This window comes from Procambarus clarkii, chromosome 66 (assembly GCF_040958095.1).
Source record: "Procambarus clarkii isolate CNS0578487 chromosome 66, FALCON_Pclarkii_2.0, whole genome shotgun sequence".
Classification (NCBI taxonomy): Eukaryota; Metazoa; Arthropoda; class Malacostraca; order Decapoda; family Cambaridae; genus Procambarus; species Procambarus clarkii.
Window position 1 is genome coordinate 4278964 of NC_091215.1, and position 27195 is coordinate 4306158.

The following is a 27195-nucleotide window of genomic DNA, read 5'->3' on the forward strand; positions in this document are numbered from 1 at the left end:
CAGTTAAAGACTTGCACAATAGAAAATTTTTGATAATTCTCCAGACCTTAATTTGAAATTTATTCTTTCAATATTTTACATTAAAATGTTACCATAGCATGTTGCACAGATACCTTTGTCTAGTTTTACAAGTTTGTTTGTGCTAAACCCATATTTCCTGCATTGTCACATGTTGAGTGTGGAATTATTTTTATGAAAATTGCAATTGCGCTTTCCAGTTTTATACTCTAATTAGCTGTGCTTAGTCTGGATTAAATTTGCTAGCCTGTGCTTAGCCTGGACACAACTCTAATTCCAGCCATATTCATACCAGATTGCAAATTTAATTCACAATTTTCCTTGTTTTACAATTATTTTATTGCCTAAGTACAATTTATAATTTTATTTTTGACATTTCCTTACTTGACCCTAGTTTGATATTTTGAGTGTTTTTATTTTTGTGCATTTTATTCTTCATGCCAAGTACGCTTAATTATAATTTGTGATCAAACATCACCTCCTCGGTAGTGACAATGCCTACCACTGTTCCAACTGCTTCTGACTCAAATGTAGCAATTGCAGTCCAGAGGTCAGCTTATCATATGGCAATTCCACTATTTGCTAGAGAATCTCGATTATTGGAATCATGGTTTAGCAAAGTTAAGGTAAAGGCCAAGGTTTGTTTCTCAGAGCCTTCTGGCGATGATTACTTGGCAATTGCTCGGCCATCTGTTGACACCACCAAAGGTGATGCACATTTTGTAGTTGATGAGAAAGTCATTGTTAGCCTCCAGTCATGGCCAGAATTTAAGGATTTCTTTCACCGGTGCTTTGTTAACAAAGGAGACCTCGACCAATATAGGTTAGTTAAGAAAATTGCCAATGCCATCATGCAGCCTGATGAATCATTTAATTCATTTTGTAGCTGTCTAGATCACTATTTGTATTACTTAGTGACTGCAATTGTTAGTTCATCATGGGTGGATAATAACAAATTACTGACCCCAGTAGCAATAGCATTTAGGATTTTAATGCATTTTGCCCCAGAGCATACTAAACCTATCCGAAAACAACAAAATTTTGGATCTCAACACGAAATTGGGCATGTGTTTGAAACCTTAAATAATGCAGCAGACAAGTTGGCTCCCCAAAGTGCTCAACTGTTGCCATCCTCTGATTCTGTGAATGTAGTAACAAGCTCTTAGCATCCTCCCACAAACTCTTGGTTGCAGAACTGCATCAATGGTCGTAGCCCGCAGTGAAATTCTCCTCCCCATTAGTTGCCGAGACGCCATAGCCCACAACCATCCACTCCCTTATGTTGGCATTATGGTAAGACTAACCACCTCACAAGGGTCTTTTGGTCCCCTCTTAGATCATCATCCCCTAGACAATTCCCTCGGTCTCCTCGTCAGTCTAATAACTCTAGGCTTCCATATTGCAATTATCATAAACAAGTTGGTCACCACACTGCATAGTGTAGAGCTCGGCAAAGAACATCCCCTACCTCGTAGCTCTCACGGTCAGTCTTAGCGAGGCGCACAGCATCCAAAACATTATCAGAATGTCTTGGATGAACATCATCATCATCAGAGCGCTTTGCCCTAGGTCAGACCCCACGCTGATCCGGTGCATTATACTGGTAAGAGACGGGAGGCCTCTTAAGGAAAGTGCAACCCTCTAGACAAGACTCTCTTGCACCCAGTACTACCGGGTGGATAAACATTGGGCAGCAACGACAAGAGCTACCATGATCAACCAGATCAAGGTACGATTTCGAGAGGACCGGACCCTTACCCGGTCAGAGATCTCTGACTTGATCAACATAAAACCAGTGTTGCACCACTGGACGTAGTCGTCGATGATGAAGGCCCTCAACTGCTGTTCAGCAGTGACGCAGCCGTCCAGGGTCTATTTGACCCCAAAAACCTTACTGCTCTTAAGGAGGCGCACATGATCCTCACCCCACCACGACATTACCTCGAAGCCAGGACGGTGTTTGTCCGGAGAGTTAGCTCCCTACTCTCAGAAAACGTTACCACCGACGTCGCTACAAGCATAAATGCACAGAACCCTTCCTTGACTGCTGTTACTGTACAGTTTATTCCTGTGCAGGACAGCCACCTCTCCACAATGAAGGTCACCTTCACATCGCCTTGGGAAGCTACCTTTGCTACTACCAACAGCTTCCGGTGCTTTGGCATAGCTTGCACTCCCCGACAGATCAGCAGGAACACTACTACCAGCTTCGACAATGCTATAAGTGCTATAGCTACGAGCAATTCACGAAAAAGTGTTCGTCTTCAGCCCAACAGTGCAGTTAGTGTGCTGAGAATCACCACTTCAAAAGAATCACCAACAACTTCCTTCGATGCCGTCTCTGCCATGGTGACTACACTGCCGTCACTGTTGAGTGCCCCCGAAGATGTGCAGAAATTCAGATGATGTCCGAAGTCAGGCAGGCCAACACCACTCGCCGTGCACCATCAACATTCAACGTGCAGGCCGCCAACTTCCCTGAGCTTCCAGGTTGGGGCGGAGCTTCTGCACAGCCTGCAAGTCAATGGGGGCCACACTCTCTGTCTTCCAACTGATCTTCGAATCAGCCGCAACAGTCACAACCTCTCTCTGGCCAATCAACAAAGCAGCCTTCACCACACCAGTTGCCGTCCCCCAACGTCGATCATAGTACCATCTTCAGACTCATCAGTCTGGTTGAAATGATGGCAGGACCGAACTGCAAGGAATTCGCACGAATTTTAAACATCCTATATGCTGTCAATGGTCTCTCAGCATTTAATGTTCCTGAGGAACTCTTCACAACCACAGGTTCCAGCCACTGCCACCGCTACTACTTCAGCCTCTGACATCACCATCTCTCCAGCTGCACTGTCAGATCTCCTGTCTGCTGACGCCCACCCTCTGCAACCTGTTATAGCTACGGTTCCTACTTTACCTCTGCAAACAGACCTCAACCTGTCTTCTGATAACGACTCTACTGCCTCTGTCGACATTAAAACACACTCACCACCCCCAGACTCAGCGGTTATTGATTCTCCAGCAGTAATTAAATTGTATCAGCAACGTGGCAACACTACATATCGATCTCCTGCATTCAGACGGGACATCAGCCGTATATATAACACGAGGTTTGAAGAATACGTGCAGCGTATTCCAGGAACTACTGTGAAGTCCGTGATTGACAACGAAGTAATCTTCGCAGTATGAGATTAATTCACACTGGCAGCCGAACTTTTCCCCAACGACTACGCCGAATACAGAAATAAACATCAAATGACTTCACGAAGCCTGAACAAACAGAAAAAAGAAGAAAGAAGAAAAAGGCATAGCAGCACAAAGGTGCAGAGCTGAGACCTATTGAAGGTAGTAGCCTTCTTTCCACTCTATAGGGAGATGGGAGACCTAATTTTGCTCGTTTATGAGTGGTGGAATCCCTGCAAGCTTCGAAGCAGACCGAAGTAGCAGACAGACTACAGAAGAATGAAGACTCCAGCTTCACAGAAGAACGAAGACTTCAGCTTCTTAGAAGGAAGAAGACTCCACATCTCAAGAGAAAAGCAGTCCTCGCTTCGCCGACCCTGACTCGAGACCCTGCCTCCTAGCCTCAGCCAGCCTAGTGTTTAAGAGCCTCATTTTTCCGCCATGCAGCTGGGTTTAGCCACTGGCTCTGTCTCTCCAACTTCGACATTTCCTCTCACCAGGCTACTCTCCAACTATACCCACTTCAAAGCTCACCCGGAGGGTATCTTGTCCTGTATTTAATTAATTCATTCATTCATCATTATCAGAACTCGCGAAAATACAACACCCAGGCCAGCTATAAGAATATGTCAAATTATAATACTCGGTCACAGAATGCTGGAGCTCAGAATGTTGAGTCCATGTCATCGGGAGTCCCTCGAAGGCATTCGTTAACAAATTCAAGTTATCCAGTCCTAGTGCCCTCCCTGTGTACTCAGTAGCTACCCTAAATAGATATATGGACACTTGACAGAGGAAGATACTGACTCTCAACCAGTTGTGGATGTTGATGGAACCACAGTGAATTTGATCCAGATGAAACACAGACTTCCTAGGCAACATAAGTCACAAGTAGTAATTAGTCAAGTGATGGTCCTCTCATATCAGCCATTGTACATAGTAGAATTTTAATAGTTTTCATTGACTCAGGTGCAAAAATTAATATTGTCAAGCCTTCGGCTCTTAGAGATATTGCAAGTAAGCACCCTGTTCCAATAAAAAAGTCACCCATATCTTTTATAAAGGGTGTTTCAGGAAATACAGTAAAAGTTCTGGGGATAATTAACCTACTCAAGTTAAAAGATATCACACTGCCTTTAACATGCTGAGTTGTTGACATTTATCCATTTTCCTGGTGACATTCTCTTATGTTTGTACACCATGACTGATGAAATAAATTTTGCTTTGTTTCCTCATAGTTGGAACATTAGTATCAAAGACCACGCCATTCCCTTGTGTAGCATGTATCGACATGCCCATGAGTTCAACCTTCAATCAGATTACGTTAATTTTGTCGACACCCGACTTGCTAGCATAGGTTTGTCAGATCCTTGTCACAGAATAATACCCAAGAAAACTAGCACTCGACTGAAGCATTGTAGTTGTGCAGTTATTCAGGATAGTGAGTATCGAGACTTCCTGGAGGGGGACACCCTGACGGATTTTGTTGTCATGCTCGCCTAGCAGCTTCCACCTCTGAAGTCAGAGGTTCCACAGCTACTGACACTGTGCTGGTTAGGCCCCATTTAGATTATGCAGTTCAATTATGGTCGCCATACTATAGAACGGATATAAATTTATTAAAGCGCGTCCAGCGTAGGATGACAAAGTTAATCCCGCATATTAGAGACATGTCATATGGAGGAAGACTGCTGTCATTGTCATTATCGGATGTCATTGAAGAAAGTGAAATGTGTAAAGAGATTGGTACGTTTGTTGATGCAGGATGGCAGAGTTACATTGTATGTTGCAAACACTAGTAATGCTGACATCTATCTCCAGTCTGGCACCCATGGTGTAGATTTTGCCCATTAATTGTTACCGGTACGAGTGGTGGACGATGTCTCCATGGAACATACTGTGTGTACACTCACACCAGGAGAACATGGAACTCAGCAAGAGGTACAAGTGCAACACCTCAGTCCTACTGATTTCCCTGACTCCATAGTTTAACTTTTGGAAATTTTGACTAAAAATAGAGGCGTTGTAGCTCTACCAAGAGAAAAGTTAGGTCTCACTCCTCTTATTACACATAAAATCCCCCTTGAACAAAGAACTATGCCTATTTATGTTCCTGCATACTGTCTACCCTATTCTCAGAGAGAAAAGGTAATAGACTCATAGAGGAAATGTTACAGAGTAATATAATTGAGTCGAGTAATTCGCCATGGAATGCTCCATTGTTTCTTATACGAAAGCGAGATGGAACATGGAGACCTGTAATCGATTATCAGAAGCTTAACAGAGTAACTATACCTGATCGTTTTCCACTACCAGTCTTAAATGATTTGTTGCAAAGTATAGGTTGAAACAAAGTATTCTCAATGTTAGATTTGTTGCAGGGATTCTCGCAAATCCCACTTGATGAGGACAGTAAGCAGTTGACAGCCTTTAGTACTCCCAGTGATAATTTTTATTTCAAAAGCATGTCATTTCGTTTGCGGCGTAGTCCAATAACCTTTTCAAGGCTCATGACAAATCTATTTGATAGATTGATAGGAAGTACTCTTCTAGTGTACTTTGATCTCATAATTATTCCACAAGATGTTCAGACTCACTTCAAGAACCTTGAGAAAGTATTTGCAAGGCTTGCAGAAGCAATTTTACAAATAAAACTCTCAAAGTGCTCATTTTTAAAGGAAAAGAATAATTTCCTAGGTCATACAGTCACACCTTGAAGCATTACAATGAATGAATAAAAAGTTATTGCTGCCTGTGATTTTCCAATGCCTCATACTGCAGAAGCTGTGAGACAGTTCACAGGACTTGTAGGACTTTATTGTTCATTTATTGCTGTATTCTCTATTATAGCTGCTCCACTTTAAAAGTTGCAAAGAAATGATGAGCCCTTTGTTTGGGGAGATGTCCAAGGGCAGGCATTCAACAAAACTCAAAGCAGCATTGATCTCATCACCTGTCCTTAGGTATCCAGAGTTTTCTAAACCTTTTACGCTGGTCACAGATGCTAATAACATATGCTTAGGTGCTGCATTACTTCAAACAGAAGGTCACAGAGATCACGCAATAGTTTATGGAAGCCGTACGTTATCTAAAGAAAAGAAAAATTATAGTGCAGCAGAATGTGAAGATTGAGCAGTTGTATGGGCTCTTGAACATTTTGGGGATTCAATTTATAATTACCCAGTTCATGTTCTTACTGATCACCAACCATTAATTCCTTTGTTCAAGAATAAGTACCCTGTTGGAAAGTTTGCAAGATATTTGCTCACAATTCAAGAGTTTAGTCCCACATTTGGTTATATTCCAGGAAAGCAAAATGTTGTAGCTGATGCATTTTCTCGACACGTAGCTGCAATTCAGTTAAATTACCTGCGTTAGATGGTACAGTAGTCTAGACGGAACTGAGACAAGATCCCATGTAGGCACCCGCCATTAGGTTTTTGACAAGCAAGATACTCGCCCGATTCACAAACCTCCAGTTCCATTGAAAGAGTTAGTGATGTTAGACAATTTACTGTGTAGAGTAGTAAATTTAGGGACAGCCCCGAGGAAGTGTTGTCAGTTAATTGTTCCAGCTGTATTAGTACCAACTATGTTAAAGATTATCCATGATGCTCCAGCACGTGCACATCCAGGAAATGATTGTTCACTCCAGCAAGGTCACTTTTAGTATTTTTGGCCCAAAATGGCTAAGGAGATTGCTCATTATGTTGACAGATATTTAACCTGCTGACAGCACAAGGAACATGTAGTGGGACCTAACCCAATTCATGTGTACCCAGCGACTAAAGCTCCTTGGGAAAGAGTTTCAATAGACTAGTTGACAAATTTTGTGGAAACAGAAAATGGAAACAAACACTTGCTTGTAATGGTTAATAATTTTTTCATAGTATAGCAAACTAGTTCCAACCCAATCAAATGGCAGAAACAATAGCCAGTGCATTCCATGATCAAATAATTTGTAGATATAGTATGCGTAAAGTAATTATTTCAGATAATGGTCCAGAGTTCAGTAATAGTATCTAAACTCTCTTGTGTGATTTATATAACATTAAAAAATGGAGTATTTTGCCATATCATCCAGAAAGTAATGGGTTAGCAGAGCGTACTAACAGGAAAATTTTAGATGCCTTGAGAGTCAAGTTAAATTCTGATAACAATAACTGGGATGAGATCATACCTTTAACTCAGTGTGCCTAAATTCTTCAATTAATGCTTGTACACGTGACACTCCTTATGCTATTCTTTATGGTACAGATAAGATCCTTCCTAATGAAATGGCTAATGTATCCCCCTACTCCTCTGTATAATATAGATGGTTTTGGTCAAGTAAAGCTTAGTCAAATGCCACTAGTCTTCAAGAAAATACGAGAACAATTGTCCAAGGCAACATCCAAGTACTCTCGAGCAAGGAATGCACGAGCTAAGTCCAGTAACATAACTGTCGGATCTGAAGTAATGGTATTTAACCACCACAGGTCTAGCCCTATGTACAAGCTAACTAAGAAATTTTTGGGTCCATATAAAGTAATAGAGCTTGTCAAAGGTAACAAGTACAAACTAAAGAATTTATTAACAGGAGTCTAACTTCATTTGGTCTAAATGAACATTTAGACCAAATGAAGTTAGCTAACATGACGGCTGACGAGACTGATAAGGAAGATGACTGTAACGGGGGTCCGCCTTTAACCTCTACTTACTAGTTGAATGGTGGTCGTTATTAATTTAATGTATACAGAAACCAGAGTTCTACTGTGTAACCTTCGGTTCACCTCTAAACGTTTGACTGTTTAGATGTCAGGACTAGAGGATACTGTACCCTTCTATGTTACACTGCAAACTCTGAATTACACCGCCACCACCTGCTAACCCACTGAGTAATTCCCTCAAACTGACGGTGAAGCAGGATACCGTCAATTACATATAAACCCCCGAAAATGGATACACAGTTATCGTAAAAGGAGGGATTAGATTTACGTTAAGTGTGGAAATTAAATTAAAGTAAAAAGGAGTTTCTTAGGTATTAAATAAATGCTTGCAAGCTTGCAGAGGATGCTTAGTCTCAAGCATAGGGCTTGAGACCATCAACAGGAAGTACAAAATACACGTTGGGGGAAATTCTATTAAACACCATAAATTCTATAAACGATTTATTAACCCCAAGATTATTCATAAAAATAAAATTATATAAAACCCTGTCGAAACACTTCCGAAGTGAATATTTTCCTAACTGAAGCAATTGGTATTTAACTACAACAATTAATGTGGATTCTACACTGTACTAAAAACCCAGACACAGATACCTTAAAATATACAGCCCGGCCTCGATGGTCTACCCGGCTCCAGAGGGAGAGATGTTGCTCCCAGTTGACCGCAAAGCCCACACTGACCTTCCCATGTCTGGTTGCAACCTGCTCTCGCACAAGACAGCACATATATGACTTATTGCTTATAGTCACTATTTCGCTTATAAATAAGTACATATGTGACATATTCAAAGCCATATTTTTTTCAAGGCACTAACTTATTCTCTCAGTTTTATTAAACAATAGAGATTTTATACACAATTTGACAATATCCTGAATTACTTTACAATTTATTTAAATATTTTAGTTTTGTTTTATTATTTTTTATAAAACTGTAATATCAATATAGGTATAGGTTCAGTACTAATTATAATATGTTAACATACTAAGAAGGTTAGGTTAGGTCGTGGTTTTCTATTCAGCTTTTCAAGGTAAACTCAAATATTCACAATAAATTAGTATGTCACATATGCACTTTTCATAAGCCGGATATTGATTATAAGCAAGTGCGAGAACGAGTTGCTGTTCAAGCTCTGACTGACCTAGGTCCCCAGGACTTTATGTGACTGGAAACTCACACCCCAGAAGTGACTCGAACCCATACTGCCAGGAGCAACGCAAATGGTATCTACAGGACGCCTTAATCCGCTTGACCATCACGACCGGACAAAAGGGAGTGACAGCCGAAGCTATTTGAACCACTTCCTTGCCGACACTCGGATGGTAATCTTGGGCATGGCATTTTATCAAATCACCTCATTCTTTGGGGCACACTTGAGGAACAGAAATGAGAACAAGCCTCAATGGTCCCCAGGACTATATGCAACTGAAAATGCACACCCCAGAAATGACTCGAACCCATACTGCCAGGAGCACAATGCAACTGGTGTGTACAGGACACCTTATCCACTCGACCATCTCGACCGGACAAAAGATGATGGTGGCCGAGTCTAATTCCCCATTATCCAGCCATCACTCTGATCGTAATCTTGGGCATGGTATTTTATCAAATCATCTTATTCTTTTGAGTACACGTGAGGAATACAAATGCGAACAAGCCTGAATGGTCCCCAGGCATATATACAACTGAAAACTCACATCCCAGAAGTGACTCAAACCCATACTGCTAGGAGCACCCTGCAACTGGTGTACATGACGCCTTAACCACTATATTAAGGGGTCCGACGACACTCTGATGGTAAGATCAGTCATTAGAAAATGAAGCTGCATACCTCTCACAGGTGCTAAATAGTTTTTTTTTTTATATAAGGTAAATTTCAACTATTTTACAAAACACGCAGGCAAACACACACACACACGAACACACGAACGCAAGCCCGCACTCATGCACACACGTACGTGCAAAAACACCTGTGTAGGGGGCCTTTGGCTAAGTCAACAACACTCGGGGCTCGTAATCCTAGGAACCGGGGATCGATCCCTGGCGATAATGGAAACAAATGGGCATAGTTTCTTTCATCCTGATGACCCTGTTACCTAACAGTCTATATGTACCTGAGAGTTAGACAGCTATAGCAAGCAGCTTCATGTGTGTGTGTGTGTGTGTGTGTGTGTGTGTGTGTGTGTGTGTGTGTGTGTGTGTACTCACCTAATTGTGCTTGCGGGGGTTGAGCTCCGGCTCTTTGGTCCCGCCTCTCAACCGTCAATGAACAGATGTATAGGTTCCTGAGCTTATTGGACTTTATCATATCTACGCTTGAAACTGTGTATGGAGACCGCCTCCATCACATCACTTCCTAATGCATTCCATTTGTCAACCACTCTGACACTAAAAAAGTTCTTTCTAATATCTCTGTGGCTCATTTGGGAACTCAGTTTTCAACTGTGTCCCCTAGTGCGTGTGCCCCTTGTGTTAAATAGCCTGTCTTTATCTACCCTATCAATTCCCTTGAGAATCTTGAATGTGGTGATCATGTCCCCCCTATCTCTTCTGTCTTCCATCGAAGTGAGGTTTCATTCCCGTATTCTCTCCTCGTAGCTCATACCTCTCAGCTCGGGTACTAGTGTGGTGGCAAACCTTTGAACCTTTTCCAGTTTAGTCTTGTCCTTCACTAGATATGAACACCATACTGGGGCTGCATACTCCAGGATTGGCCTGACATATGTGGTATACAAAGTTCTAAATGATTACTTACACAAGTTTCTGAATGTCGTTCTTATGTTGGCCAGCCTGGCATATGCCGCTGATGTTATTCTCTTGACATCGGCTGCAGGAGACAGGTCTGGCGTGATGTCAACCTCCAAGTCTTTTTCCTCTCTCTGACTCTTGAAGAATATCATCTCCCAGATGATACCTAGTATCTGGCCTCCTGCTCCCTACACCTATCTTCATTACATTACATTTGCATGGGTTAAACTCTAACAACAATTTGTTCGACCATTCCTTCAGCTTGTCTAGGTCTTCTTGAAGCCTCAAGCTATCCTCCTCTGTCTTAATCCTTCTCATAATTTTGGAATCGTTAGTAAACATTGAGATAAATGAATCGATACCCTCCGGGAGATCATTTACATATATCAGAAACAAGATAAGACCGAGTACAGAGCCCTGTGGGACTACACTGGTGACTTCACGCCAATCGGAGTGAAGTCACCCCTCACCGTAACTCTCTGATTTCTATTGCTTAGGCACTGGAGCACCTTACCAGCTACACCTGCCTGTCTCTCCAGCTTATGTACCAGCCTCTTATGCGGTACTGTGTCAAAGGCTTTCCGACAATCCAAGAAAATACAGTCTGCCCAGCCTTCTCTTTCTTGCCTAATCTTTGTCACCTGGTCGTAGAATTCTATTAAGCCAGTCAGGCAAGATTTACCCTCCCTGAACCCATGTTGGCGATTTGTTACGAAGTCCCTTCTCTCCAGATGTGTTACCAGGTGTTTTCTCATGATCTTCTCTATCACCTTGCATGGTATACAAGTCAAGGACACTCGCCTGTAGTTCAGTGCCTCTTGCCTGTCGCCCTTTTTTGTATATTGGGACCACATTTGCTGTCTTCCATATTTCTGGTAGGTGTCCCATCTCCAATGACCTACTATACACTATGGAGAGTGGCAAGCAAAGTGCCTCTGCACACTCTTTCAGTACCCATGGTGAGATCCCATCTGGACCAGGAGCCTTTCTAACATCCAGATCCAGCAGGTTTCTCTTGACCTCCTCTCTCATAATTTCGAACCCTTCCATGGCCGCCTGGTTTACTTACCTTTCTCCTAGGACAATGACCTCACTATATTCTATTGTGAAGACCTCCTGGAACCTCTTGTTGAGTTTTTCACACACCTCTTTGTCATTCTCTGTATACCCTTCATCGCCTGTTCTAAGTTTCATTACCTGTTCTTTCACTGTTGTTTTCCTCCTGATGTGACTGTTGAGTAGCTTTGGTTCGGTCTTTACTTTGTTTGCTATATCATTTTCATAATTTTTTCTGCTTCTCTTCTCACCCTAACATACTCATTTCTGGTTCTCTGGTATCTCTCTCTCTCTGCTTTCTGGTGTTCTGTTATTCCGGAAGTTCCTCCACGCCCTTTTGTTCAGTCCCTTTGCTTCCATACATGCCCAATTATACCATGAATTCTTCTCGGATTTTTCCCTTTGTGCCGGGATGAACCTGTTTACTGCCTCCTGACACTTTTGGGTGACATAGTCCATCATATCGTGTACAGACTCAGCTCTGAGGTTTGTGTCCCAAGGTATTACCCTTAGGAAACTTCTCATCTCCTCATAGTTCCGCTTTCTTTATGCCACCCTTTTGTTTCCTAGTTCTGTTTTGAGTGAGATAATTCCTAGCTCTACCAGGTACTCAAAGTTTAATACACTGAGGTCAGTCATTCCCAAGGGTGCTTCCATCTTAACTTCCCTTATATCCCACTCATTTAGGGTAAATATCAGATCAAGCATTGCTGGTTCATCTTCTCCTCTCATTCTTGTTGGTTCCTTGATGTGCTGGCTTAGAAAGTGTCTTGTTACCACGTCCAGCAGCTTACCTCTCCATATTTCTGGTCCTCCATGCGGATCTGTTCTCCCAATCTATCTTCCCATGGTTGAAGTTTCCCATGATTAGTAGTCCAGATCCATTCCTGTTGGTAACAGAAGCTGCTCTCTCTATTATGTTAATGGTGGCCATGTTGTTTCTATCATATTCCTGTCTGTGTCTTCTGTCATTTGGTGGTAGATTATATATGACTACGACTGTAATTTTTTGTCCTCCAGTTGTTATGGTACCTGTTATGTAGTCACTGTAACCTTCACAGCCCTGAATACCCATCTCTTCAAAATCTCAGTCTTTTCTTACCAGCAGAGCTACACCACCACTGCCTCTTCCTTCTCTCTCTTTCCTCATAATATAATAGTGCTGTGGGAACACTTCATTTGATATTGTTTTCGTTAGCTTTCTTTCTGTGAGTGCTATTATGTCTGGGTTTTCTTCAAGTATCCATTCTCCAAGTTCATTTGCTTTATTTGTAATTCCATCTATGTTAGTGTATATTGCCTTGAGGCTCACTTTCTTCTGTCCCTTCTCAAATCGCCTACTTGGTGAGTGTTCTGCTGATGGGGGAAGCTGTTCCATGGGTGTGAGAATTTGTGAGGTGAATAACAGGGTCTCAAAGGATACTGGGGTGAGGGGCGGGGGCATACAATTCTTCTGCAAATTTTGTATGTGGTGATCATGTCTCTCCAAGCTCTTCTTTCTTCCAGCGACGTGAAGTGCATTTCACGCAGATTTATCTCGTAACTCATGCCTCTTAGTTCTGGGATTAGCATAGTTGCATACCTATTGAATTTTTTCCAGTTTGGTCTTGTGTTGACAAGGTACGGATCCATGCTGGGGTCGCATAATCACGGTTTGTCTTTTCATACGTGATTCTGACAGATTCCTTACACTGTATGTGTGTATTCGCCTAGTTGTATTCACATAGTTGTGCTTGCGGAGGTTGAGCTCTGCTCTTCCGGCCTGCCTCTCAACTGTAAATAAATCACCGTTACTAACTACTAACTAATTTTATTTTATTTTGTTATTTTATTTCACACACACACACACACACACACACACACACACACACACACACACACACACACACACACACACACACACACACACACACACACACACACACACACAGATTCCAGAGGTAAGTGAGGGAATAGCTAACCAAGAACCACTGGAAGAGTTTGAGATTACCAGTGGGGAAGTAAGGAAGTGTTTACTAGAGTTGGACGTGACGAAGGCTATAGGCCCAGATGGAATCTCCCCTTGGGTTCTAAAGGAAGGAGCAAGAGAACTGAGCCTACCACTCTCCATAGTGTATAACAAATCACTGGCAACAGGGGAACTGCCAGATATTTGGAAAGCAGCTAACGTAGTCCCGATATACAAGAAAAGGGATAGACAGGAGGCACTGAACTACAGGCCAGTGTCCCTAACCTGCATACCATGCAAGCTGATGGAGAAGATTGTGCGAAAAAAACTAGTGGAGCATCTGGAGCGAAGGAACTTTGTAACACAGCATCAACATGGGTTCAGGGATGGCAGGTCCTGCCTCACAAGGTTACTTGAATTCTACGACCAGGCAACAAAAATAAGGCAAGAAAGAGAAGGGTGGGCAGACTGCATATTTTTGGATTGTCAGAAAGCCTTTGATACAGTGCCACACAAGAGGCTAGTGCGAAAGTTGGAGATGCAGGCTGGAGTGAGAGGGAAGGTACTCCGGTGGATAGAGGAGTACCTAAGCAACAGGAGACAACGAGTCTGTGTCAGGGGTGAGGTCTCAGATTGGCGAGACGTCACAAGTGGAGTCCCGCAGGGGTCAGTCCTTGGACCTATACTGTTTCTGGTATGTGTAAATGATCTCCCAGAGGGTATAGATTCGTTCCTCTCAATGTTTGCCGACGATGCAAAAATTATGAGGAGGATTGAAACAGAGGATGATAGTAGGAGGCTACAAGATGACCTGGATAGACTGAGTGAATGGTCCAACAAATGGCTGATGAAGTTCAACCCGAGTAAATGCAAAGTAATGAAACTAGGCAGTGGAAACAGGAGGCCAGGCACAGGATACAGAATAGGAGATGAAGTACTTAATGAAACAGACAGAGAGAAAGATCTAGGAGTTGATATCACACCAAACCTGTCTCCTGAAGCCCACATAAAGAGAATAACGTCTGCGGCATATGCGAGGCTGGCTAACATCAGAACGGCGTTCAGGAACCTGTGTAAGGAATCATTCAGAATCTTGTACACCACATATGTAAGACCAATCCTGGAGTATGCGGCCCCAGCATGGAGCCCGTACCTTGTCAAGCACAAGACGAAGCTGGAAAAAGTCCAAAGGTATGCTACTAGACTAGTCCCAGAACTAAGAGGCATGAGTTATGAGGAAAGGCTGCGGGAAATGCACCTTACGACACTGGAAGACAGAAGAGTAAGGGGGGACATGATCACAACCTACAAAACCCTCAGGGGAATCGACCGGGTAAACAAGGATGAACTATTCAACACTGGTGGGACGCGAACAAGGGGACACAGGTGGAAGCTGAGTACCAAAATGAGCCACAGAGACGTTAGAAAGAACTTTTTCAGTGTCAGAGTAGTTAGTAAATGGAATGCATTAGGAAGTGATGTGGTGGAGGCTGACTCCATACACAGTTTCAAATGTAGATATGATAGAGCCCAATAGGCTCAGGAATCTGTACACCAGTTGATTGACGGTTGAGAGGCGGGACCAAAGAGCCAGAGCTCAACCCCCGCAAGCACAATTAGGTGAGTACACACACACACACACACACACACACACACACACACACACACACACACACACACACACACACTGGCCAATATAAGAACTGCCTTCAGAAACTTGTTTAAGGAATCGTTCAGGACCCAGTATACCACTTATGTAAGACCAATCCTGGAGTATGCAGCTCCAGCCTGGATTCCATACCTAGTTAAACACAATATGAAGTTAGAGAAGATTCAGAGGTATGCCACCAGACTGGTCCCGGAACTGAGAAGAATGAGTTACGAGGAAAGGCTAAGGGAGCTGAACCTCAAAACCCTCGAAAACAGGAGTAAGGGGAGACATGATAACCACCTACAAAATTCTCAGGGGAATTGACAGGGTGGACAAAGACAAACTCTTTAGCGCGGGTGGAACACGAACAAGGGAACACAGGTGGAAACTTAATACCCAGATGAACCACAGAGATGATAGAAAGAATGTTTTCAGTTTCAGGGTAGTTAACAAATGGAATGCATTAAATAGTGTTGTGGTGGAGGCTAACTCCATACACAGTTTCAAATGTAGATATGATAGAGCCCAATAGGCTCAGAAATCTGTACACCAGTTGATTGACAGTTGAGAGGCGGGACCAAAGAGCCAGAGCTCAACCCCCGCAAACACAACTAGGTGAGTACCCAAGAAGCAGCCCGTAACAGTTGTATAACTCCCAGGTACCTATTTACAGCTAGGTAACAGGGCATCAGGGTAAAAGAAACTCTGCCCATTTTTGTTTCTCGCCGGCGCGGGGAATGTGTGTGTGTGTTCTCACCTCACTTAGTTGTACTCACCTAGTTGTGTTTGCTTAGGTTGACCTTTGGCTCTTTGGTCCCGCCCCTAAACCGTCAATCAACTGAAGTACAGATTCCTGAGTCTACTGGGCTCTATTACTTCTACATTTGAAACTGTGTATGAAGTCAGCCTCCACCACATCACTGCCTTATGCATTACACCTGTTAAATACTCTGACACTGTAAAAGTTCTTTCTGACGTCTCTGTGGCTCATTTGGGTACTGTCAATTCCACTTGTGTCCCCTTGTTCGCGTACCACCCGTGTTAAACAGTTTGTCCTTATCAACCTTGTCAATTTCTCTGAAAATTTTGTAAGTAGTGATCATGTCTCTCCTTACTCTTCTGTCTTCCAGTGTCGTGAGGTATATTTCATTTCCTCGTAACTCATGCCTCTTAGTTCTGGGACTAGCCTAGCCTAGTGGTATACCTCTGAACTTTTTCCTGCTTCGTCTTGTGCTCGACAAGGTACGGGCTCCATGCTGGGGCCGCATACTTCAGGATTGGTCTTACATATGCTGCATACAAGGTTCTGAGTGATTCCTTACACAGATTCCTGAAGGCAGTTCTGATGTTAGCCAGCCACATGTATACCGCAGATGTAATTCTTTTTATGTGGTCATCAGGAGACAGGTTTGGTGTGATATCAACTCCTAGATCTTTCCCTCTGTCCATTTCATGAAGTACTTCATCTCCTATTCTGTATTCTGTGTCTGGTCTCCTGTTTCCACCGCCTAGTTTCATTACCCTACATTATTTACTCAGGTTGAACTTTAGTAGCCATTTGTTGGACCATTCATTCAGTCTGTCTAGGTCATCTTGTAGCCTCCTACTATCATCCTCCGTTTTAATCCTCCTCTTAATTTTTGCATCATTAGCAAACAATGTGAGGAAAGATTCTATTCCCTCTGGGAGATCATTAACATATATCATTTACAGTATAGGTCCAAGGATTAAACCCTGCAGGATTCCACTGGTGACGTCTCACCAATCTGAGACCTCACCCCTCACGGTGACTCGATGTCATCTGTTGCTTTAGTACTCCATTATCCAATGGAGTACCTTCCTTTTCACTCCAGCCTGCATCTCCAGCTTTTTCACTAGCCTCTTGTGTGGTACTGTATGAAAGGCTTTCTGGAAATCCAAACATATGATGTCTGCCCACCCATTTCTTTCTTGCCTGATTTTTGTTGCCTGGTCGTAGAATTCAATTAATCCTTTGAGGTAGGATTTGCCATCCCTGAACCCATGTTTATTCTGTGTTACACGCTCCAGATGTTCCACTAACATTTTTCGCACAATCTTCTCCATCAGCTTGCACGCTATGCAGTGCCTCCTGTCTATCCCTCGTCTTGTATATCGGGACTACATTAGTCGTCTTCTAAATTTTTGGCAGTTCCCCTGTTGCCAGTGATTACCAGTGAGTGTGTACTCACCTTGTTGTGGTTGCGGGGGTTGAGCTTTTGCTCTTTGGTCCCGCTTCTCAACCGTCAATCAACTGATGTACAGATTCCAGAGCGTACTGGGCTCTGTTATATCTTCATTTGAAACTGTGTATGGAGTCAACCTCCACCTAGTGCATTCCATTTATTAACTACTCTGACACTGTAAAAGTCCTTTCTGTAATTTCTTTAGTTCTTTCTAATGTCTCTGTGGCTCATTGGGTACTCGGCTTCCACTAGTGTCCCCTTGTGCGTGTACCACCCATGTTAAATAATTCATCCTTGTCTACCCTGTCAATTCCACTGAGAATTTTGTATGTGGTAATCATGTCTCCCCTAGCTCTTCTGTCTTCCTACGACGTGAGGTGCAGTTCACGTAGTCTGTCCTTATAACTCATCCCTCTTAGTTCTGGGACTAACCTAGTGGCATAACATCTGAACTTTTTCCAGCTTCGTCTTGTGCTTGACTAGATACGGACTCCATGCTGGGGCTGCATACTCCAGGATTGGCCTTACATATGAAGTATACAAGGATCTGAAGGATTCCTTACACAGGTTTCTGAAAGCAGTTCTGATGTTAGCCAGCCTCGCATAGGCCGCTGATGCCGCTGATGTTATTCTTTTGATGTGGGCTGCAGGAGACAGGTTTAGCGTGATATTAACTCCTAGATCTTTCTCTCTGTCCGTTTCGTGAAGGACTTCATCTCCAGTTCGGTATCCAGTGACTGGCCCCCTAGGTCATCTTGTAGCCTCATACTATCCTCCTCTGTCTTGATCCTCCTAATAAGTTTTGCATTGCCAGCAAACATCGACAGGAACGAGTCAATTCTTTCTGGGAGATCATTTACGTATATCAGAAATGGTATAGGTCCAAGGATTGATCCCTGTGGGACTCCACTGGTGACTCTGCGCCAATCCGAGACCTCACCTCTCACGGTGACTCACTGTGTCCTATGGCTTAGGAACTCCCTTTTCCAGTTGAGTACCTTCCCTTTCACTCATGCCTGCATCTCCATTTTGTGCACTAGTCTCTCATGTGGTACTGTGTCAAAAGCTTTCTGGCAGTCCAGAAATATGCAGTCTGCCCAGCTCTCTCTCTCTCTCTTGCCTTATTTTTGTTGCCTGGCCATCTTTCTTCTTGAGGTTATCTTGAGATGATTTCGGGGCTTTAGTGTCCCCGCGGCCCGGTCCTCGACCAGGCCTCCACCCCCAGGAAGCAGCCTGTGACAGCTGACTAACACCCAGGTACCTATTTTACTGCTAGGTAACAGCCATAGAACTCAATTCAATCTGTTAGGCATAATTTGCCATCTGTGAACCCATGCTGATGTTGTATTACAAAGTTCTTCCGCTCCAGATGTTCCACCAGCTTTTTACGCACAATCTTCTCTATCGTCTTGCATGGTATGCAAGTTAGGGACACTGGTCTCTAGTTTAGTGCCTCCTGCCTATCACTCTTATTGTATATTGGCACTATATTGGCCGTCTTCCAATTTTTTGGCAGTTCACCTGTTACCAGTGACTTGTTGCACACCATGGAGAGTGGCATGCACAGAGCCTCTGCTCCTTCCTTAAAGATCCATGGTGAGATGCCATCCGGGCCTATAGCCTTCGTCACGTCTATATCTAGCAGCTAGATGCTTCCTCACCTCCCCACTAGTAATCACAAACTCCTCTAGTGGTGTCTGGTTTGATGCTCCCTCCGTTATCTCTGGGACTTCTAGTGTGTGTGAGTGTGTGTGTGTGTGTGTGTGTGTGTGTGTGTGTGTGTGTGTGTGTGTGTGTGTGTGTGTGTGTGTGTGTGTGTGTGTGTGTGTGTGTGTGTGTATGTGTGTGTGTGTGTGTGTGTGTGTGTGTGTGTGTGTGTGTGTGTGTGTGTGTGTGTGTGTGTGTGTGTGTGTATGTGTGTGTGTGTGTGTGTGTGTATAGTCAATATTGACTTATTAAATAAGTGCATATGTGACATACTAATTTATTGTGAATATTTTAGTTTACCTTGAAAAGCTTCATAGAAAACACCGACCTTTCCTAACCTTCTTAGTATGTTAAGATAAGCATCTTATTGCTTCATAATTACAATTATTACTAAACCTATACCTATAATAGGTTAAGTAATAATTGTAATTACGAAGCAATAGGATGCTTATCTTAACATACTAAGAAGGTTAGGTAAGGTCGGTGTTTTCTTTGAAGCTTGTCAAGGTAAACTAAAATATTCACAATAAATTAGTATGTCATATATGTACTTATTTAACAAGGCAATATTAAATTAAAGAAAGTGCGAGAACCGGTTGAGCAATGATCTATAATGAGTCATTTACGAAGGGAGAGTTTGCCAGTTGCTGGAAGAAGGCAATTGTGATACCAATTTTCAAGAAAGGAGATAGGGAAGAGGTACGTAACTACAGACCAGTATCACTGACAAGCATCCCCTGTAATGTACTTGAGAGAATAATCAGTTAAGACTAACACACTTAGAGAACATTAGGCATGTAAATTAACACCAACAAGCTTTCAGAGAAGGGAAATCATGCTTAACAAACCTTTTAGAATTCTATGATAAAGTAACAGTAATAAGGCAGGACAGGGAAGGATTAGCAGACTGCATATTTCTAGACTGCCCATAACCCTTTGATACGCAGGAGACACCTGCACAGGAGACTGCAATTAAAATTTGAGAGGTAAGCGGAAAAGCCCTAGCTTGGGTAAGGAATTACTTAACAGGCAGGAACCAGAGGGTAACAGTCAAGGGCAAGAAGTCAGACTGGCGAACCGTAACGAGTGGAGTACCTCAAGGATCGGTGATCGGACCAGTTGTATTTTAAATGTACGAGAATGACATGTCTACAGGGATCGAGTCCTATATGTCGATGTTTGCGATGACGCGAAACTAATGAGACGAGTTGTGACAGATGAGGATTGTAGGATCCTTCAAGAGGACTTGGACAAGCTGTAGAGATGGCCAGAGAAATGGCTACTGCAGTTCATCACGAGCAAGTGTATAGTTATGGAAATGAGAGTAAGTGACAGGAGACCAAAGGGTCAGTACACAATGAAGGAAATTACCTTCGAGAGAGGGACCTGAGAGTGGACGTAACTCCAAATCTAACTCTCGAGGCCCATATAAATCGTATAATGACGACATCGTACTCTATGCTAGCAAAAGTTAGAACGTCATTCAGAAACCTAAGTAAAGAGGCATTCAGAGCACTTTACACCGCGTACTGGAGACTAGTCTTAGAGTATGCAGCCTTATCATAAAGACCCCACCTAAAGCTACACATTAGGAAACTGGGAAAGGTTCAGAAATTTGCGACGTGGCTAGTCCCGCAGTTGCCTGGGATGGGATATGGAAAGCAACTAAGGGAACTGAACATGACGACATTAGTAAAACGGAGGGAGCAGAGAGATATGATAGTAACATTCAAAATACTTAAGGGGATTGACAGAGTGGAAATAAACGAAATATCCACAAGGAATTCCAACAGAACAAGGAGACATGGATGGAAGCTGGAAATTCAGATGAGTCATCGAGATGCTAGAAAGTTTTGTTTTAGCGTGAGAGAAATGGGGAAATGGAATGAACTAAAGAGCACATTGTGGAAGAAAACACTGTTCATAGATTTAAATCTAGGTATGATAGTGAAGGACAGAATCCATTGCATTAAACAACTGGCGGCTAGAAAGGCGTGATCCAGGAGCCAACGCTCGATCCTCCAGGCTCAAAAAGGTGCGTACAAATAGATGAGTACACACAAGACATGATGGACTACATCACATAGAAGTGTACGGACACAGCAAACAAATTTGTCCCAGTCCGAAAGGAAAAACTAAAACTCACATGAGGGAACACATAGTTTAATCAGGAATGTAAGTTTGCAAAACAATTAAGTACAAGGGCGTGGAGAAACTATAGAATTAACAGGACAACAGAAGAGAGGCAGAAGAACTGTACAAAAATGCCATAATTAGTAAGGCAAGGACTCAACCTAATTTGCTGCACAGACACATCAGAAGGAAAACAACAGTGAAGGAACTGGTAATGAAACTGAGGATAGGGGCTGACAGGTTCACTACAAATGACAGGGAATCGTGCAAAGAACTCAATACGAATTTCTAGGAGGTCTTCACATTAGAGTAAGTAAAAGTTCCATAGATAAGAGAGGGAATTTCACTGGAAGAGTTTGAGATTACCAGTGGGGAAATAAGGAATCATTTGCTTGAGTTTGATGTGATAAAGGTTATTGGCCCAGACGGAATCTCAGTAATGATACTTAAAGAAAGAGCAGATGTACTGTGCCTACCACTCTCATTGGTTTATTACAAATCGCTGGTAATGGAAGAACTACCAGAAAATTGGAAGAAGGCTAATATAATTTCAATTTACAAAAACGGTGACAGACAGGAGGCACTGAACTACAGGCCAGTGTTCCCAACTTGCATACCATGCAAGGTTATGGAGAAGGTTGTGCGGAAAAAAACAAGTAGAACATCTGGAGCAAAAGAACTTTGTCACACATCATCAACATGGGGGTTCACGAATGGGAAATCTTTCCTCATAGGATTAATTTAATTCGATTATCACTCGACAAAAGTCAGGCAATAAATAAAAGGAGTGGTAAGAATGCATATTTTTAGACTTGCTGAAAGCCTTTGGCACAGTTCTCCATAAGCTATAACTGTAGGCAAGAGTAAAAGAGAAGGTACTCTATTGGATAAAGGCGTACTTAAAATCAACAGAAGACACCGAGTCACTGTGAGGGATGAGGTCTCAGAGGAGCGGGGCGTCAACAATGGTGTCCCGCAGGGTTCAGTCCTTGGACCTATCCTGTTTCTGATATATGTAATTGATTTCACAGAGGGTACAGACTCGTTTCTCGCAATGTTGGCTAATGACGCAAATATTATGAGGAGGATTAAGACCGAGGATGATAGCAAGAGGCTACACGATGACTTACACAAACTGAAGGAATGGTCCAACAAATAGCTATTGATGTTCAACCCAAGTGAATGTAATGTAATAAAACCAGATGGAGAGAGCCTGAGGCCAGACACTGGGTACCAGGAGACGAAATCCTCCACGAATTATCCTACCCTATCAATTACTCTGTAATTGATAGGGTAGATAAAGACAGACTATTTAATACAAGGGGCACACGCACTAAGGGACACAGGTGGAAAATGAGTGCTCAAATGAGCCACAGAGATATTAGAAAGACCTTTACAGTGTCAGAGTAGTAGACAAATGGAATGCATTAGAAAGTGATGTGGTGGAGACAGACACCATGCACAGTTTCAAGTGAAGATATGATAGAATCCAATAGGCTTAGGAACCTGTACATCAGTTGACTGACAGCTGAGAGGCGGGACCAAAGAGCCAGAGCTCAACCCCCGAAGGTACAACTAGGTAACTACAACTAGGTGAGTAGACACTCATACACACACATAAAAGACTTTAAAATCTGTACGTTATCTAAGATGGCTAAAATTTGGTTGAGTAAACTCAACGTTTTTAAACCTTTGACAAAATTTATTTATATCAATAATTAAGGTGTGATCTTTGTACAACCTACTACCTTTCTACAATCAGATAATAACGGCAGTTATATAACAGTGTTTGGCGCCCTCCGTCACAAGTGGTTTAGACTTGCTGAGCACTGGGAGGTACCGTGATTCTTGAGCCTCTCGTATCCAGTCTTAATGGGGAACTAGTGAGTATAGTATAACCGGTTACCTTCTCCATGGATGACAGAGAATTGAAAACTGATTGTTATAGTTCAACTTGGACTCAACTCTGAGTTACATACATGTATTTGTTTACTGGACCGTAAACTGCAGTTTTAACACAGTTTACACTGGTGACAAAAACTTGTTTGCTTATATACTTGTTTTAGTTCTGGGTGCTATAATGCAGCTGAAAGGCATATCCACAGGTTACAGAAGAGACTTGCAAACTAAGCGGTACATTGCTGCTAAGACTTGTCACAACGGGTGACAAAGACGTGTACTTCTGCTCGGGTGACAGATGAAACTTACCTGTGTAATTGTACAGTTTGTACCAGTCTCCACGGGTGACATACAAGACTTAATTCAACGCTGGGTTGTGTAGTAAGTAAGTAAGTAATTATCAATAGAAGGCACCAAACCGGAAAGGCTATGTAGCACCATCAAATGTGCGGGATAATCAGAGGGCGCTAAATATCACCAAGAATGCCAATACGAGAACAAAAATGCATAAGGCGAACGACATCAAAAGTATCCAATTCGACAAGAATTCTATCGAGGGACAGGCGAACGCGGAGGACAGCCGGAAAACAAGACACACACTCGTCCTGAAAGTCAGGACATTCAACAAGGATATGCACGACCGTAAGAGGAACAATGCAATTTGGACAATAAGGAGCAGGGCGGCGCTCCATTAGGTGACCGTGAGTTAAACGGGTATGGCCAAAACGTAATCTAGTCAGAGCTGTTTCCCACCGCTGGTTACGGTGGCAGGAGGAAGGCCACTGGGACACACGACTCTTAAGAGTACGCAATTTGTTACCAATAACAGAAGACAAAACAACTCTGCCAGTGGGCAAGAATAACTGGGTAAAAATCGGAATAAGGAATACCTTTACGGGAGATGGGACAAGTGCCGATAGCGTCCTTAGCGGAAGCATCTGCACGCTCATTTAAAGAGACACCAACATGGCTGGGAACCCAGCAAAACGCCGACTTAAATTTACTGTAGATAAGAAACAGCCAATGTTGAATCTCGATGGCCACCGGGTGGACCGGATTAAAGGACCCTAAAGCCATGAGGGCACTACGAGAGTCAACTACCACCACAAAGGAGGATTGACACCGGGAAAGCAGGAGATGAAGAGCATAGAGAATAGCATAAAGTTCTGCTGTGAAGATGCTAGCCTCCGGAGAAAGGCGACACATATAAATGTGGTCAGGAAAAACAACAAAGTAGCCCACACCGTCAGCAGATTTAGACCCATCGGTGAAGATGGGAACGGAGTGGGAGTGATGAGAAAAGTGCTCAAGGAAGAGCCGTTTCAGAACTGTAGGAGGGGTAAAAGCTTTAGTGATGTGGGTCAGAGAAGTACAAAATTTGGGAAGGGGGACCCTCCCCGGGGGCAAGGATGGAACAATACGAGGAGAAACATTAGTAATATGAACCGAAAGAGAATCTTGTAAGCGAGACAAACGGACAGAAAGAGGAAGGTGGTGAAGAGGAACAGGAACTACAGGAGGGGTAAAAGTCAAAGCACGATAGAGGCGAGAGTGAGGATGCTGTAAGGATCGCACAAGATAGCGAAGACTGTAGCGATCACGGCGGTCCTGGAGAGACAGAAAGCCAGTGTCAGCATACATGCTGAGGGTAGGAGTTCAACGAAAAGCACCAAAGCTGAGGCGCAACCCAGTATGGTGCAAAGGATCATGACGGTGAAGAGTAGAAGGCGAAGCAGAAGAGTATGCAGGGCAACCATAATCGAGTTCAGACAGGACGAGAGAGGAATGCAAATAGAGGAGCGTGCGTCTATCCACTCCCCAAGAAGTATGGGACAAAACCTTAAGTAGGTTAAGGGCCTTCGAGCATTCCACACGGAGGTAAGAGACATGGGACGACCAAGACAAACCGAGTGTCAAAGAATAACCCCAAAAGCTTCATGGAATCTTTGTACTCAAGGGGATGACCATAAAGTGACAAAGAGGAACGAAGAACGACCCGCTTCCGAGTAAAAGTCATGGCACAAGTCTTAGTTGTAGAGAACTTGAAGCCATGATTGGTGGCCCAAGATGACACGGCATCAATCGCAAGTTGAAACCGCTGCTGAAGGAGAGGCGAATCATCACCTCGACAGCAAAGAGTAAGATCATCAACATAAAGAGCAGAGAAGATGCCAGAAGGAAGGGGAGGAAAGAAGACCATTGAGGGCAACCAGAAAAAGAGTAGTACTAAGTACACTACCTTGGGGCACACCTTCATACTGCCGAAAAGAGGAAGAGAGAGTGGTACCAAGCATGACTCGAAAGGTACGATGAGAGAGAAAGCTTTGAAGGAAGAGAGGGAGATTACCACGAAGGCCAGAAGAACGAAGTTGGGACAGAATATGTTATCTCCAAGTCGTGTTATAAGCCTTTTCCAGGTCAAAAAGGACAGCAACAACGAAGGTCTTTGCAGCAAAAGCAGTACGAATATAGACCTCCAAGTTCACCAGGACATCAGTCGTTCTGCGGCACTTGCGAAAACCAAATTGAGAAGGAGAGAAGTATTGATGGTGTTCCAAGAACCACATCAGGCGGACATTCACCATACGCTCAAACAGCTTGCAAACACAACTCGTGAGAGCAATAGTGCGGAAGTCCTTAGGAGATGTACCGAGAGACCCTGGTTTCCGAATAGGGAGTACAACGGCATCGAACCAGTCCACAAGGAAGGACGACGACTCCCAGATCTGGTTATACAGACTCAGTAAATATTGAGACGTGCATGGAGGGAGATGGCGAAGCATCTCATAATGACCGTCATCCGAGCCCGCCGCCGTAGATCCGCAGAGGGCCAGGGCAGACTGAAGTTCAGAATGAGAGAAGGGATCGTTATAGGGAAGGCGGAGATGAGTGCGGAAATCTAAAGGATAAGATTCAGCAAAAAGGCTTACGAAGAAGGAAGGATTGAGGAAGATGAGAACCAGAGCTAACAGAAGAAAAGTGGGAACCCAGTTCGGTCGCGACCTGCACTGGATCCGCCACAAAGGTACCACAGAGGTAAAGAACCGGCGAGACATCCGGAACGAACTTGCCCGCAATCTTGCGGATCTTCTTCCAGATCTGTGGCAGAGGAGTATCGGACATAATGGTGGAAACATAAGATTTCCAACTCTCACGTTTAGCTGTACAGATGGTCCTACGAGCCATCGCACTTGCCTTCCGAAACAAAATAAAAGAATCAGCCGTCTGCCGGTGGCGGTGTTTCTAGCCCCGGGAGGAAGAGCGAGGAATAGAGTGGAGGGCAGCGTTGAAGACAGTGTCATAAAAAAGAAGGAGGGCGCGAGGAAGAGGCCGAGAGGAGAGGTCAGAGAGAGTAGCACGGAGGGTAAATAGGCTCCAGTCAGCTTTGGCAAACTGCCACCTAGGGAAGGAGAGGGGAGAGTGGAAAGAGAAAAAGGAAACAGGGATAGGGAAATAATCACTTATGGAGATCATCAAGAACCTGCCACGTGAAATCTAAGTAAAGGGACGACGAGCAGAGAGAAAGATCAGTACAGGAATAGGTGCGAGTTCGAGAGTCCACATGAGTGGGCTCACCAGAATTCAGAAGAGATAGAGAAGAAGCGAGGACGAACGGTTCGAGAAGACGGCCTCGGGTGTTTGTCAGAACATCACTCCAGAGGGAATGTCGACAGTTGAAATCACCCAAAAGGAGCACCGCTGTGGCGAGGAGTTCAGGAGGTGCTTAAGATCAGGAAGGAAAAGCGGGACATTTGGGGGGAGATAAATGGAACAGACTGTATACCATTTACCCACAAAAACACGGGCAGCAGAACAATGGATAGGTGATGGAAGAAGAAGTTGGACGAAGGGAATATTAGATCGAATCAAGAGAGCAGTAGAGTTATGGGCCCCAGCAAGAGCTCTGGGGGGTGAGGAGAAATAAAGGAATAACCATGAAA